At 33.2% G+C, this 17,167-nt stretch overlaps 1 protein-coding gene across 4 annotated transcripts in view; it reads right to left on the bottom strand.

The window, feature by feature from the left end:
* tn (tripartite motif containing protein thin) overlaps positions 1-15,703 on the bottom strand; it is a 229,808-nt gene extending 214,105 nt beyond the window's left edge. For 3 of the 4 annotated variants that reach the window (XM_067052843.1, XM_067052842.1, XM_067052838.1), the window contains exon 1: positions 15,592-15,703. The gene's annotated coding sequence lies outside the window, so the exon portion shown is untranslated. The remainder of the gene's footprint in view (positions 1-15,591) is intronic. The other variant, XM_067052844.1, reaches the window with a different exon arrangement.
* Between the last annotated feature and the right edge of the window lie 1,464 nt (positions 15,704-17,167).

A 17,167-nucleotide genomic window follows, 5' to 3' on the forward strand; every position in this document is an offset into this window, starting at 1 on the left:
ATTTTTGTTTCACTATTGACCGCAACCCTGACCATCTCCCTATATATCAATTTTTACGGTCAACTATACATACATATATATAATTTATATTTAGTTTTTCCAAAATTAGGTAATTTTGTTAGTTATTATTATTATCATATTTTTATATCTCTTTCTTGTATTTGAAATAAAACCGTTAACGGGTACCTTCCCTGTACTCTGTATTCTTCTGATTTTTTCACTGTTTCATGATCTCTCAACTGGAATAGGTGGATAGTTCTGATTTGTTCTTTACCAACTTATTATTATAATCTTTAATTTAATTTTTATTTATTCTTTTTCGGCCTTTATTTAATCTAAACTTACTTCTTTATTTTCCGTCCTTTAGTATCTTAGATATTCTTTAATGCCACCCTCCGATCCACCTATTTCCCCAACCTTTTGGAAAATGACTATAATAAAAATGTTTCCCAAATCCTTGAGGCTACTTGGCTGTCTACTATCCATCTTCCTACCGTCCTATTTCACTCCTGTCCATTATGGGCAAAATCCTAGAAAGACTCTTATTAAAACGCCTCTATCCAATCCTTGACTCATATCATGTTATTCCTGACCACCAGTTTGGATTCAGAACATCCCATTCTACTATAAAACAGTGTCATCAAGAGGTTAATGTCATATCTTCCACATTGGAGCGCGGAATGTACTGCACGGGAGTTTTCCTCGATGTTGAACAAGCTTTTGATTGAGTCTGGCATATTTCCTTTTAATTCGCTCCAACCTCCATCATAGAACTTTTAAAATAAATCATAACCTAGACTACTCATCTCTCTTTTCTCAGTCCGCTGGTGTTCCTCAAGGTAGCATCTTAGGTCCCATTCTTTATACGGTTTATACAGCTGATATCCCAACCCACCCTAACACAGTCCTAACAACATACCCTGATGACACATGTACACTGTCTGTAAACAACGACACTACTAATGCATCACAAATTCTACAAACACAAATAACATCCATTGAAGAATGGTGTCAAAACTGGAGAATTAAAATAAATCCTGACAAATCCCACCAGATCACCTTACTCTCCGTCATAGACCTCTGCCCTCCAGTCCTACAGTATCCTTTCTAAATACACCACTAACGCCCGTTAAACAGATTCGATACTTAGGACTCCATCTTGACAAGAGACTTACTTGGAATCCACATACAAGACTGAAACGACAAGAAACTGCTCGTAGATTCCGATTGCTACAACACCTACTTGACAAACGCTCTAAACTTCCCATTCATTACAAAAAATTATCATATTCTATGACATTCAGACCAATTTGGACATATGAAATTGAGCTCTAGGGCTCCACCAAACCATCAAATTCCTCCCGCATCCAATCCTTACAATCGTACGTAAAATCCTTGATGTTCCTTATTACGTTATAAATAAACTCATCCACAAAGACCTTAACATCCCATTCGTTGCAGATTTGGCCCAAAACAGATATGTGTATTTTCACTCCAAACCCTTTACCAATCCTAACCCATTAGTTCTTAATCTCTCATCCTTAACAATCCCTGATAATTCTCAGAGGCGTCTGAAAAGAACATAGCCACGGAACCTTCTGATTTAAATTAATGCTTGAAGTACCACCAAAAGGTGGTTCCTTCCCAAGATTTTCAAGTGTATATGAAACATTCCACATATTTACTTATTGTATTTATTATTTTGTACAGTTGTAAATTACATTAAATTAAAAAAAAAAAATATTTTCTCATACCTCCTTTTCTAATTCTACGTGTTATTACGTCTCCTGTTCATTTTTAACCTAATAGTTTGCGTAACTTTTTTTTTCATGTTCTTATTATTTTCTATTATCACCAATCCTAATATCTACTTAATTTATTGTTAAGTATATTTCAAAGCTTTCTTTATTATTATCACCTTTTTTATTTTTATGTTTATCTGAGTTTTAGTTGTTATCTTGTCTTCAATTTTTTTTATTCCTCATGAAGGCCTGAAATTTAGATAAAATGTCAGCATTAATAAAGTTTTTTCACCACATATATACCAATAATATTTTTATTTTAAAAAGTTGTGACGTGTGAATCCAACTACTATAACTAGTCCCGAGTACAGGCCTGTTTTAAATAAAATAAAAATGAATAGACAAATATTTAATTGTCCTTCCAGTAAAGACTAATATGAGAATTGTCTGAGGTGACTTTAATTAATTTGAAGTTGGCGGGAAGAAGGGCAACTTATTGTAGGGTCCTCCAATTGCATCCTTAATTAAGGAATTGTCTTTGTCTTTTCCAGTGGCTCCAGCCCAACGAGTTCAGGGCTGCCTCTGGAGATGGGAGTACTTCAAAAGGTCTCAGCTAGCAAGTTGAGGATGTATTCTTGTAAAAGTAACACGCTATTTATTACATTATTACAACTGGTTGTGTTTGTTGTTATTCTTAAATTAAAATTTATTTTTTTAATTAATAGTACAATAGCTAAAATATTTTTGGAAGATTATATCCGAAAAGCTTTAGCCCCTCAATATCAGTAAATAAGGACTGAAAATAATAAAATCCTATAGATATAGATCAGAGATTGTAGAGAAATGAATAACCAAAGAGATACAGCACTCACCTCATCCTTATTGAGGTACTCTTCAACACACAGGTATCTCTATTGAGGTACTCTTCAACACACAGGTATCTCTATTGAAGAATACCACGCACAAGTATCTCTATAAAGGTTAACACATAAGAGAAAAGGCTCTATTGAACCACTCATTTCGTCCCTCCTACTACTTTTAGTTTTATCGATTTATTACTTTTTGTACTCAATGAGAGATTGTAACATCGTCTTCATACATGGACCAATTAATTTTGTATACAAAAAAAAACTAATGCTATTGAATATAAATTTTGAAGTGATTAATTTTATTTTGGAACAAGTATATTTCATGCTTACTCTTAATTTCCATCACACTATGAGAGTAAGCTTAAAATTAGGGGATATCTTAGTCACAGACACAGCTTTTTGTTAATGATTCGTTACGAATAATTGAAGTTGATGATTTGTCTTAGCTATTTATGTTAGCGGAAACCTGAGAACTTTAACTTGAATATTTTTATGATATAATAATCGAAATATATGTTAGCAGACAGGGTGCATGATGTTGTCGATGTCTGTCTGTTAATGGGACAGATTTTAAGTTAAATGTTTTGTGAAATGAAAATTGATAATGCAACCTTATATTGAGCGGCAAAATTAGTACTAGTCCTATAAAGAAAAAACAAATTAAATAAGTAAAAGCTGAAAGAGGATAAAAGAAATGAATAGAAAAAGTGTTAACCAAAAAAAAGTATTCAATAACTAAAACATATTGTTCTGTTTGCTTGAATATCTGTACTTTCTTAAAAATAAAAGGGACAAAACCAAGAGTGGTTAGTTCCACATATTCTCAGCTTTGATTGAATATTACTTAATTTTACTATTTCTATATTGTAATTAAGGGGTGGGATGGTACCGAGTGCAATTTTCGAGTCTATTACATAAGTGGGGGCGGGTAGCTCAGTGGTTAGGCACTACTAAATCCAAGGGCTCAGGAATTCGGCTGTGGAGATAATTATTTAATCTGTTACTGTCACCGTGAGTCAACCCTGTGGTTTCTGGAGCCCTCCTTGGATCTACCTAACCTCATAAAGTCCGTATCCTTAATTCGGGAAAGAACTGGTGGTTCAGTGTGATATTCAAAAAATCAACTCCTTGTATAACCGTTGTTTAAAAAACTGTACTTGCTAACTTCTAATGTCCTGACCCTTTGTGCGTTGTAGTGGTTCATATTATTATTATTGTATTGTAATTATTTTAAATCCCGTTATAATAAAATATTTTTCCTTGAATGTTCGATACTTACTCAAGTGATCCATACCGACCGATTTAAGGCTTATTTGTAACTTGCACAAAAATATATTTTTTATGAAACATTTACTAAAATATAAATTTAGAAATGGATCCTAAATTTAAAAAAAAATCCAGTAAATCCTCTTTAGAGTCGATTACTGACGCCTATACCGTTGTCGGACATAAGCAATTTGTCACTGAAGTGTCCACTAAATAATGTATAAGATTTTTTTCTTCTCAAACCGTGTCAAATCTTCTCCATAAAGACTATCCTCAAACCTATCTGCACTTTGTGGAACAGCTAACCCTTTGAACATCAAACTTATACAATCCCTTTAATCCAAAATACTTAGAACCATATTCAATGAACCCTATTACGTTTCCAACAGAACATTGCACTATAACCTTCGTATTCCTTTTGCTCTTGACCTCACACCAACCAAATTTCAAAATTCCTTAAAAACTTTTTTATTCATCCTATAAATTTGGTTCAATCTTTATTATCAAGTTCCTCACATCCCTACAATCCACCTCAAAAGTTGAAACAACAGTACTCAAGAGACTTATTGTAAAATAAACTCACCAATTGGAGTTCTGGCAATGACCATATAAAGTCTCCGCTCATGTAAAGTGTTTGCAGCTTAATGCACTTACTCAGCCTCCACCGGCTTATTACCAATGATGCGGTGACAGGGTCGAGCTGGAAACTAGTAGATAGACTGGGGATCGAGGATCCTCATATCGATAGTGTAAATATGATATGTTCTTTTATTTTATTGTTATATATATTGTTAGTTTAAAATTTTACTCATCTTCTTATAAATATGGAGAATAGGTAAATTTATATGTAACTTTTTTTTTCAATATTTTTTTTTAATTTTGGTATATCCTCTACACCGTCTATACAGCTAACATCCCAACAACTCCTAAAACTATCCTTACCACGTATGCTGATGACACATATGTGCTCGCAGTTAATAATAACCCTTTAATTGCATCCCAAACTCTCCAGTCCCATATCACAACCCTCGGAGAATGGTGTAGAAATTGGAGGATAAAAATAAATCCCATCAAATCACATTTACTCTCCGTCGTAAACCTGCCGACTGCCCGACAGTATACTTAAATAATGCAGTGACAAACAACTAACCAGGAATCCTCACACACGACTGAAAAGACAGGAAACTGCACGCAGATTCCGACTAATACAGCACTTACTAGACAAACGGTCTAAACTTCCAACTCATGATAAAAGACTGATCTACATGACAATAATAAGGCCCATCTGGAAATATGGAGTTGAGCTTTGGGGCTCCACTAAACCTTCAAATTCCTCTCGTATCCATTCCTTACAATCCAAAATCCTCAATGCTCCTTACTTTGTCACAAATAAAATCATACATAAAGACCTTAATGTTCCCTATGTAACCGATCTAGCCCGAACCCGATATCATTCCTTCCATTACACACTTTCAAACCACCCAAATCCAGTAGTTTCTAACCTTGCTTCCTCTTCCATTCCTGGTAATCCTCCCAGGCGCCTGAAAAGAAGATGGCCTCGTGACCTTGTATTGTAAAATGTTTTTAGAGTTCTACTACTGGGTAGTTTCTCTACATGATGTATGATATCATTATCATTATGTCATTATGATCAAATTGGATTAATGTATTTTTTTATATAGTAGTCAATATCAATTCATAAATAAATTAAAAAAAAAATTGGTATGAATGTGATCATTTATCACTGTGGGTTTTAAGTAATCCGATTTTTTTTAATTCATATAAAGTCGGAGTCGGGGGTCTCATTTTCTGATGCCCCCCTTGTCGCGGACACCGGAAGACCCCGAAGACGCCGCGACTTCAATACCGCCCCAGCCTAAGCATCATGCATGGTAGGACTTGGCCTACCCCTACCATCACGCCGGAGTCCAGGACACGCTGGCCAGCCACCGATCGAGAAAGACGTCTTTCAGACACCAGGCGAGGATACATGGTTTTCACCATTTCGCCAACCGCAGAACCTGCACTAGAAAGCGGTTAGAAGACGTCACACGCCAGATAAGCCAATATCATAGTAAACGAGACCACCCAATACTAATGTCTATGAATAATTAATATATAATATTTCAGCTAACACACTAACACGAGTTGCTCCTTCGGGGATTTTATTTGGTCTTAAAAGAAATATATATTCTGGGAACTGGTATGTTGAGACGAGTGAGTTTTGGTTTTGTGAAGGCGACAGTTTCATTTTGGAACACGTTACGATTGTTCAGTGTGAAGTGTTAATAGTTTAAAGGCCCTCTGTCTTTACTGTTTGAACTGGAATATCACCATATGAGAAATGTCATTTATGTTTTGTTTTTCAACATTATGGTGTTTACTTCAATAGACGATCATAAACAATAGAAGTGGAGGACTACGTGTGGTTTGAACTAAATTTTATCTTGTTTTTTATTTTATATTCACTTTTATACTCTTTTGGATGATAATGTAAATATAGTTACTATGGTTAAGGTTATGTCAATCTATAAGTTTTAATTGTTTTATTAATTGATAAGAATTATTTTTGTTCCTTTTTCGTTCTCTGTATATATGTTTTTTTCTTATTATTAAACTTTTGTACATATAGTTCTGCTGTTCTTTCTCTGCTTTCAACTTGTTAATTTACTTATATTTTTTTTGTTGTTCACGGAATAGGTAACACCCCTAAGTTTTCTGTTATCTACATGTAAAGGTATTCGCCAGTGGTCATACTTCAACAATTGTTTATATAGGGGTATATTTTAGTTATATTGTGGGCCTAATGCTTCGGGGTTTTCGTTATTTCCAAGGAAAAAATAAATATAAGCATGTTCATTAATATCCGGAAAAGGCTCACAATTTTCAGCCCCCCTTTTCCACACTGGTTTTAATTATAAAAAAAATTCAACATACACTAGGGACACCTGAAGTAAAAACCGGACAGGTCCCAATGTAAACAATCACTATTACTTATAGCCACAGCTTGTGGCAGATTGTTATATTTATCAATAAATAAATAAATAAATAAAATCCCCAATTCAGGGCTGTCGCGTCAGAGAAATATATGCTAGACAGCATTATATAACAGGAACGTATTCGAGTCCCAGCTGGACGAGATATTTTTAACAACTGACCCAGAGCGCTATCAAATCCTGTCCCAGTGACTCATCCGTTAGTAGTATGGAAATAGTTCATGATACCTTTTCCGGTTGCCCTTCCTTGGTGCTATTTCCGCTGAGAACTTCTTATCTTCATTGCAATAGTTGTCGTAATAGTTAGTAGAAACAACATGCATGAGCGGCAGTTATACGTGACTGAGATTGTAATTTCCTCTCATTTTGTTTGAATGCATCATTAATTGATAAAACCCGTAAAAAATCATGGAATAGGAAAAAAAGACGAAACATATAAAATAACAACAAATTAATTCACATTAGAGTCGAATTCATATCTAATAGGGTTTATACAAAAACCGACATTTTAGAAAACCGGTTTTCGAATAGTAATTTTTCCAGAAAACCGGTTTTCGAATAGTAATTTTTCCAGAAAACCGGTTTTAACCGGTTTCGAATTTTTATAAAAAAATTTTTGCTCGAATATTCTGTATTTTGAACAAAAATTTTAACAGAAAATTTATATTGATTAAAAGCAGTTTTTGACTGAAATTAATTACTGTTTAATTTTATTGATAGTAAAATTTTTTTATGCAATTTAGTAGAACAAAGAAATAACAGTTGACCAGGATTGTTGTTTATGAATAATTTTCACATATAAGGATGTAAATATTTTTATAATAGTGAAACGAGTTATTCAGCAAAGGGTTCGAATAAATAAAAACAATATATTTTTATAATAACCATATTATTTTTTTAAAACCAATGTTATTAGATACAGATTGATACTGATTAAAAACAATAAGAAAATATATAGCTAAGTATTATATAATGTAAATTATAATCAAAGCCGAAAGACCAGAGTAAATAAAGTTTATGCATACACACTTATTAAAATCAATTTTAGTTTTACAGACAATTAAGCGAAGGACCAAGTATTTTCTATTACGGGCAATTTTAATACAAATTTAAATATTCTATTTATTTTAATGAACTATGATTTCAGAAAACAGAGGACGTCTATCGATTTTCTATTTAGCCGTGTCCTTAGTTTATTCACAAAATTCCCCGAATATTAAAAAAACCAGTTTTAGAATTTCATAATTTTCTCCAAAAAACCGACAAATCCTAATATCTAATAATTCATATATCGGGTAGTTTTTTTTTTTTTTTTTAATTTATTACCTTCAATTTTAAATGTTGATGGTCATGAGACAAACTAACCTTTATTTAACCCAGGTATGCTTCAGAAAGGTTATCATACGCCAGTTGAGATGGTAGAATGATAAAACAAATGCTATCTGCTACAGCGGGTCTCAGAGCTTCAATGAGTTACTGAAATACTCTAGTCGAATAAATCAAAAGAGCAATAAGAAAATAAATCAAACTTTAACGATTATTTTAGCTAAAGCTTAGTAAAATTTATTTGCAGCTTTTTGTCACTTTGCCATTTCGTTTCTAATAAAAAAAATTAAAACGAAATATGCTTAGGAAGACTGAATAATTTTATTTTTTTATTGTAGGAAATTAGTCCGGGTGGCGGTCAATAAAGGTATCGAAATAGTTAAAGAGAACTATTTATTGTTACTAACGTTTTGGCAGGGCTTCGTCTGGGCTGTCAAATTGAAACAGAGATATCAACAGAGTGATTGATCGTGTTTAATATATAAAAGGAAGATGTTCTGGGCGCGATAAAAAACAAATAAATATTAATTAAACTATTTATTAAAATCCAACGTTTTGCCCTACTTTGCAGAGCTCCATCGGGGCTAAAAAAGATACAAAAAACTACATTACTTCACGATACGATGGAATTCTCCTCCAAACTCACGCGTTAATTCACGAACACCTTATTATCATAGCTGGTTCTAAATGGAACTAACTGAAGCTGCAGATTTTCGACAGTATTCACAATTTCTGACACAGGAGTTTTTATTTCATGGAACCATTAAAAAAAAATAAAAATAAATAAAAGTAGACTCCAAAGGCCAGATTCAAACCGGCGTCGTTGTAGTCACGAGCCACTCAAAGTTGTCGCTTTATTCCTCTCGGCTACGAACGACCTTATTCACAATATATATTTTTTTATAACCCCCTTCCTGGTCATTTCTCACGTACAAGTGGAGGTTATCTTCAGGTTACCACCCTATTCTATCTGTGGTGGAGGGTCAAATTTTTTTTTGTGCAACCAGAGTCGACCCTCTAGGCAGTCAATAAAGATATCAAAATAGTTAATAGAAAAATATTAATTGTTAATTAACGTTTTAGCCCACTTTTCAGGGCTTCATGAGGCCTGTCAAATTGAAACAGAGATGTCGACTGAGTAATTGATCGTGTTGAGTATATAACAGAATGATGTTCTGGGCGCGATAAAAAACAAATAAATATTAATTAAAAACCAACGTTTTGCCCAACTTTGCAGGGCTCCATCGGGGCTAAAAATGATACAAAAACTACATTACTTCACGAGAAGATGGAATTCTCCTCCATACCCACGCGTTAATTCACGAACACTTTACGAGGGGTGTTGGAAAACATAGAGGATAGAGTTTTTATTTCATGGAACCATAAAAAAATAAAAATAAAAGTAGACTCCAAAGGCCAGATTCGGACCGGCGTCGTTGTAGTCATGAGCCACTTAAATTTGGCGCTTTATTTCTCTCGGTTACGAACGGCCTTATTTACTACATATATATAGTTTTTTTATGAACCCCTTCCTGGTCATATCTGACATACGAGGGGAGGACATTTACTGGTTACGTTAAGTTTTAACTTGCTCAGCTAAGAACGGCCCTTATATTCACATCTATTCTTTGGAGTCAATTTCAATTTCACTTCTATTCCTGGCAAGGCTCAAGGAATTGTATGTTCGGATTGATCATTGTTTATAATATACTTTTTCCGTATTATATGGTGCAGGCAGGGGGTAAAAAATACTTCAGTAGTTGATGCAACAATAATCGTTGCATTAATTACTGCACCTGCCTTCTTATGCTCTGAGTAAGGTACTTACATCTGTGCAGTTACTATCCAACCATCTGGGATCAGATCTTTCTATTCATCTACTTTGAAGAAGCTACTCACTCTTCTTTTATCCCTCACAAAACCTTAGTTTATTTGGGATTTCACTGTCGTCCATTCTTGGGACATGTCCTGTCCATCTCAGCCTTTGACACAACTTTCAATATTTGTATTTTAAATATATATTTAGTAAATATAATAGCACCTGAAACCCTCCACTCCCGTCCTCCATGGTAGCCTTATCTAACTTTTCAAACAGGCAATTATAGCGAGTAGGTTGGTCGATGTACGACATGTCACAATCTCACAAGAGGAGATCATACACACACACACACACACACACACACACACACACACACAAAACAAAAGGCAATCTTTGACAGAAACATTTCTTCTAAAATCTATCTACTGCAAATGCCGCTTTATAATATCGATTCTTCTGATTTTTTCGATTTTATCCAAAACGGCTCTAACCAGTTTGATAAAAATTATTGAATCACTGACCAAATAATTTTCTTTAATATCAGATAGAATTTACCCTCATGGATTAGCAAATTAAGGTTTAAATGCCGAGTTTTCCAAACAACGTCTTGTAAAGTACCTGTAATTTTGTATATAAAACAAATAAACAGCTTTCATTGTTAGCATAATATACAATGTATAAACAGTGCCATTCGGACAAAACTTGGAGTCAAACCGACTGAGAGAATCCTGAAGGGGCACAAGCTAAGACGGTTCGGACACCTCCTTCGGATGGACCAGGAAGGAACTGCCAGAAAGACATATAAGACTCGCCTGGACGACTGGAGGGAAGAACGTCAAGAGGAAGACCAAGCATTTCCTGGGAGGAGAGGGTTAAGGAGGCGGGATATGGACTGGAGTAGGAGAAGCGAGATATCTGGTCCAGACTCTGCAAATTGTAACCCCACGCAAGCGATAAAGGGCATAAAATGATTATGATAAATAAAAAAAATCACAGACTTTTTATGAATGATTAAAGAAGAATGAAAATATAAATAAATTAGATTCGAAAAGGAAATGATTTCTTCCTTATCTTTATTAAACTGTTGTATTCTTTGAAGGAAAAAAAATGTATTCCTCATTCTCATCTCTAGCAATACGAAATTATTCCCTAAAATACGAATTTTATAGCAACATAAAAATAAACAAATCATAAAAAAGACATATGAGGAAAAGATGGTTGGGGGTGCAGTCAACACAGAGAGAAATACTTTATTCATCTATGCAGCCCAAATACATCAGGTTGCAATATCACACAGCATACTTATCAATCCGTAATCGGACATATATAAATTACATATACATGGTATAATAAGATATAAAGAAAACAATTTTTTTTCCCTATAGTTTCCTTTTAAAATCAATTTCGGTCTATACACCAAATACAAATATTTCAAATCATTCCTGTTTTCTTTCCCATTTCTGCTTCTCCAATTTCACCATTTCATATTTTTTTAATTCACCCGATCAACAAATTCGCTCTCCGGAATTCATTTTTCAGTGACCCGCTAAACAAATTCACTATTAGACGGCAATGCAAAATCAGACCATTAATAATAGTAGCACAGCAGTAGATCAGTTTACCAAAAATCAAACAAATAGATACATTTTACGAGAATAAGACTAACACATAGATTCAAAGGAAAATATAATACAAATAAGTTGAAATAACTTATTCAATAGTGTCAACGTTTCAAGTCAGAGTGCGGTCACAACAAAACAAAAGTAGTTCTTGTTACTGCTTCCTATCTTCATAATTTGAATTAATTCTATCAATTATATATATATACTTTTTATTGTGTTCCTAAGTCTTTTTCTTTTTGAAAATTCCAAATATAGTGATAACTTCAACACAAGGACGTCAATTTCTATAAAATGTTGGGACGTATATGAAACTATAAGTGAAAGTTTTTTGATGCACGCATTCCATCAAATTTGTTTAGCCGGGCTCTTTTGTTAGATGGAGTATGCTTGATCCAAGTTATATCTCGAATTACGTCAAAATATTTACGCACTGTGTCAGATATGAGTAATAGAATGTTTTTAAATAGGACTGGTGAGTGGGCAGTAACTACGGTGGAAGGCTAAAGGCACATACTGGTCTAAAATTAGTATTATATTTTAAATTACCTTTAATGTATATATTTTGAACTGCGGTTCTTATAAAATTAATTTTCAATTATAAAATATTTAAATAATTATGATACGCGAGATTTTTTGTGTATGTGTATTGAGTGTATCCCTGAAAAATATTGATTTCGTTTTTATTTCTTATTTATGTTTTTTATTCAAACTTTCAAAATAATGCACTAGCTGTTGATATAGATGGGGAGAAGAAACCTTCTACTGATTATAGGAGCTCTTAGATCTAATGAAATGTAGAGAACGTGTACAACTTCAAATTGAACCAAAATAAATCGGGAGTATAATTTGAAAAGAAGGCCCGAGTAGTCCTGGGGTAAGGCCTGTGGCTACTAACTTCAAGGACTCCAGCTCTAATCCGGCTGGGCAGAAAATTTTTTTTTTTTACGCTGTATCCGTGAGTCAACTGCTGTGGGTTCTGGAGCCCTCCTCCTAAATTGGGTATAAATCAGGCAGTCGAGTATGATTCTGACCAAATCACCTCCTTGCACAACCGTTGGTCTAGGAACAGTACTCCCTTACAAAATACTGAACCCTTAACCTTCATGGGTTGTAGCGGTACATATTTAAAAAAAAAATAATTAGAAAATGTCAAACTCTTTTGTAAAAATTTATTTATTAAAATTTACAACTGTATATAACAATGCAATGTGTAAATAAAATAAATATTTCAGAACACATTATATTATTATGGAACCACCCAATGGTAGTAGTTCATTCGTTGCTTAAAATTAAAATGTCCTATGGCCATTTTTATTTCAGACACCTGGGAGAATCATCGGGAATTGTTAAGGATAAGAAATTAAAAACTAATAGATTTGGGTGGGAAAGGATTTGGAAACGAAAGGAGGTAGATATATCTATTTTGGGTCAAATCAGCCCATATGGGATGTTGAGGTCTTTATGGATTAGTTTAGTTGTGACGTAATAAGGAGCATTAAGGATTTTACGAAGGGGTTTCGATTGAAAGGATTGGAGCCGGAGAAATTTGATGGTTTGGAGGAGCTCCAAAGCTCAATTGCATATGCCGAAATAGGTCTGAATATCATAGTGTATAAGAGTTTTTTGGAGTAAATAGGAAGTTTTAAGCGTTTGTTGTAGTAATCGGAATCTACGAGGAGTTTCTTGTCATTTCAGTCTAGTATGGGAATCCCAAAAATTTTTATCAAGATGGAATCCTAGGTGGCCACTCTTTTAACTGTCTGCAGTGGGATTTAAAAAAAAAAAGATACAATAGGGCAGTGTCAAACTTGAATATGTATTTTACAACAGACAGGCAAGCAAAGGAATTCATTTTTTCCCAGGTGTCCAAAGCGTATACAGTTTTATTTTTTGGTTTACTCCGAATTTTTATTCCACAGAATAGTAGAAGTTGGCAGCTTAATTAAAACAACGCAGTAATGTATTTAAAGATGTTATTTAAAAACCTATCGCAGAGAGCGTTTATTTCATCCCGTTTATTTTTAGAGCAAGGAGGGAAATGCTGAACTTCCAACGATAGCGATATAAGCTAAATATCTGTTATTTTTGTAATCTAAATGTTTAAGAAAATGCATTTCATTCTATTACCACAGGCTTAGTCCTATGTAAATATAAATTCTTAAATATATGCACATGTATTCACTTAAAACAACCATTGAAGCTTTTAATGGAAAGTGAAGATATTCTATTTATTTTAAAAATTGAATCACTGGAATAATTATTCGAAATGATGACTGATAATTTTTTAATTTATAATTTCGTTTCTTGAGTTACTTTGGTCGTATGTAAATTTTTTTAACTTACGTATTCTTATATTATATAATTATATACTATATTTTATTAATAATAGTAATTCTTAATGTGATGTATTAACATGGTTTGTTTTGTTTATTACTTCAGCATAAGAAAAAACAACAACATGTATTTGGAACATATATATTTCTAATATCTATTTTCGTTTTTAATTTGAATAAAATACTTTGTATCCAAGTTAAGTCTCAAAACACTGTTTATTATTTTTTTAGAAGCCTAACGTTTCGGCCGAAACATCCAAATTTGTCAATCTACCAGTAAATTTTAAAGCTTTCAATTACAGATTAACTTAAAACTATTATTGTAAAACTTATCATTTTTTGTTTTTTTTTACTTTTGCCAAACATTAGCCAAAATGATTGAGGGAGGAAAAGCATTAAGAACACATCATACCCACAATTTTTTAAATATTAAACAATATAATAATAAAAATTAGATTAATTTTTATTAATATATTCTTGTTTGAGAGTGGTTTAGTTTATTTAAAAACAAATTTGATCCTATTTTTTCAACTTTATTCTTTTCAAAAACTTTCCAACGTTTCGACCCTCACGTCATTCTCAATGATACCTTTATTTTTGTCATTTTCTTTTTTAAAATCTTAAAAATACCGGCTAGTTGCCTTTGTCCTATATAACCTTTTCCTTCTTAAACTTAAAACTTTTACAATCCACTTCTCTTCTTTCTTTCATTTATATTTGCAACCTTAAGGTTTGCAATATCCTTAAGGTATCAAAAATCCTTGAGAATGACCTGATGGTCGAAATGTTAGAAAGTTTTTGAAAAGAATAAAGTTGAGAAAAAAAGGATCAAATTTGTTTTTAAATATAATAAAAATTTTGATTTTATGTATTTAGTAATTAAAAATGAATCCCAATAAAAAATAGACAACTTTAATAATGTTTTTGGTAAAAAAATAAGTAAATAAGATAAAGTATGTTTTCATTATAATAATCCAAGTCCAAAACAGACTTGGTGTATTTTCAGAGACTGCAATCTAGGGTTTGTGCATTTCTATTCTCTTAGAAATTCCAAAAAACACACATACTAGTACAATTCTCCTAAAAAGTTTTGGTTATACTACTTTTGGAATGAAAAGTTGATACAGTATCTGTATGTTTACTTTGTGATTTCAATAAATTTAACTATGATTTTTTTCTTCTTATGAATAACTATTTTTAAAAAGGAACAGAAAAATCTTTGAACATACGAATTTTTAGTCCCATTTTTGTTTTTATAAATATAATAGATCAATACGAATTTATTAATTAAGGAGTTATCGATTATTACGTGGATTGATATGATCGTTTTTTAAAAAAAAGGACAGGAATCTAAAACCAGACTACCCATCTCACCTTTCATCCTACGGTTCCGCCTACACGCGTTATGTATTCATTTTCATTTTTTACGACGACAAAATGATAAAATACTTATCAAAATTGATAAGTGTTTTATCGTTTAATAGAAGGTGACACTACTTGCAGTTGTGTTTGTGACATTATTCGACGTAACAGGTTACAGTACTGGAACCGCTATATCCCTCTATATATTATCAGCCGATAACTGTTACACTTTGAGATAATACACAAAAGTACTCACCGGACTGAGGACATGGTGGCAGAGCGGCTGGCACGGGAATGGCACGACCCGGTGGCAACCGGCCAGAACACCTGCATCCCCACCGTCCGGTGTCTGGAACCGGTTACTGCCGTCGGTCACTAGGTTACTAGGGGTAAGTGTCTGAGATTAACTGTCCTTAGGTAACTGCAGAGAGAGAAATACTTTATTTATCTATGCTGCCTAAATACATCAGGTTGCTATCTCACACAGCATATCAATCCGTAATCGGACATATATAAATTACACATACATGGAATAATCAGAAAAAAAGAGATACAATAATAAGATATAATAAACAATTTATTTTTTCTCTACAGTTTCCTTTTACAATCAATTTCGGTCTATACAACAAATAGAAATGTTTCAATTCGTTCCTATTTTTCTTCCTCATTTCTGCTCCTCCAATTTCACAATTTTTTAATTCACCCGATCAACAGATTCGCTCTCCGAAATTCAGAGACCCGCTAAACAAATTCAATATTAGACGGTAATGTGAGATCAGACCATCATTCATAGTCACAGCAGTAGATCAGTCTACCAAGAACAAAGAACTAGATACATTTTACGAGAATAAGACTGACACATAGATTAAAATGAAAATATAATAAAAAACCGGTTACAGGAAACACTTGAATGGATAAATAAGTTTTTAAAAAAAACAAGAAAACAATAGTACTAATAAAATAAAATAATTTAATGAATAAATACGTTAAAACACAAAAATAGAGAGGTCAACATATTAAAATAAATAAATAAGACAAAGAATAATCTCCGAGCTAATTTCCATGCAGGTGATGGTGTATGATCCCCAGGGAGTCCAAAATAATATTTTCCGCCAAGATCGCAATATCCCCAATGCTAACACCTAGGCCTTCTAAGAAGCTCCTTGTTCTATCTGGTATTATTCCGCGAGATCCAAACCAGAGGCCTCTCACGGTGAACTCTCTCTCTTCGAAGGTCTCGCGGATATGTAACAAAGACCATTCTCTAATTCCGTCTTGCTGAAATTCAAGGTTGGAAGAAAAAATAAATAGTCATGGAAAGGTTAAAACCCGAATGATCGTGCGAGAAGATCTTACCATATTATAATTTAATAATTTATTTATTGTTATTTACAACTGTATAAAATCATACACATATAGTAAATTTATTATTAGTTATACAGTATCATGATTAACATGTGGAGAATCTATCCATTGATTGAGCTCCAATTACATTACTTGCGAAGAAGATCTCGAGGTCATCTTTTCAGACGACTAGGGAGACTATCACGTATTGAAGGAGAAGCTAGGCTAGAAACAAGTGGGTTTATATGGTTGAGAAGTTTATCATGTTTCTGACAAAATCGGCAATATGGAACATTGAGGTCCTGATGGATTACTTGATTTGTGATAAAGTAGTTGATGATATAAATAATGATGTTAGGAAGTAGACAATTATGTGAAAAAGTTTTAGGTATAAAATAGAGCAGCGATTGTGGTCGTTAACCCTGCCCTCGACGTAATGGAACTGAAGCAATTCACCACAGCAGATCAGGCGGCATGTTATGTCAGGT

The sequence above is a fragment of the Halyomorpha halys genome, unplaced genomic scaffold (assembly GCF_000696795.3).
Source record: "Halyomorpha halys isolate HHAL.00 unplaced genomic scaffold, Hhal_1.1 Scaffold449.1, whole genome shotgun sequence".
In the NCBI taxonomy this organism is placed as follows: domain Eukaryota; kingdom Metazoa; phylum Arthropoda; class Insecta; order Hemiptera; family Pentatomidae; genus Halyomorpha; species Halyomorpha halys.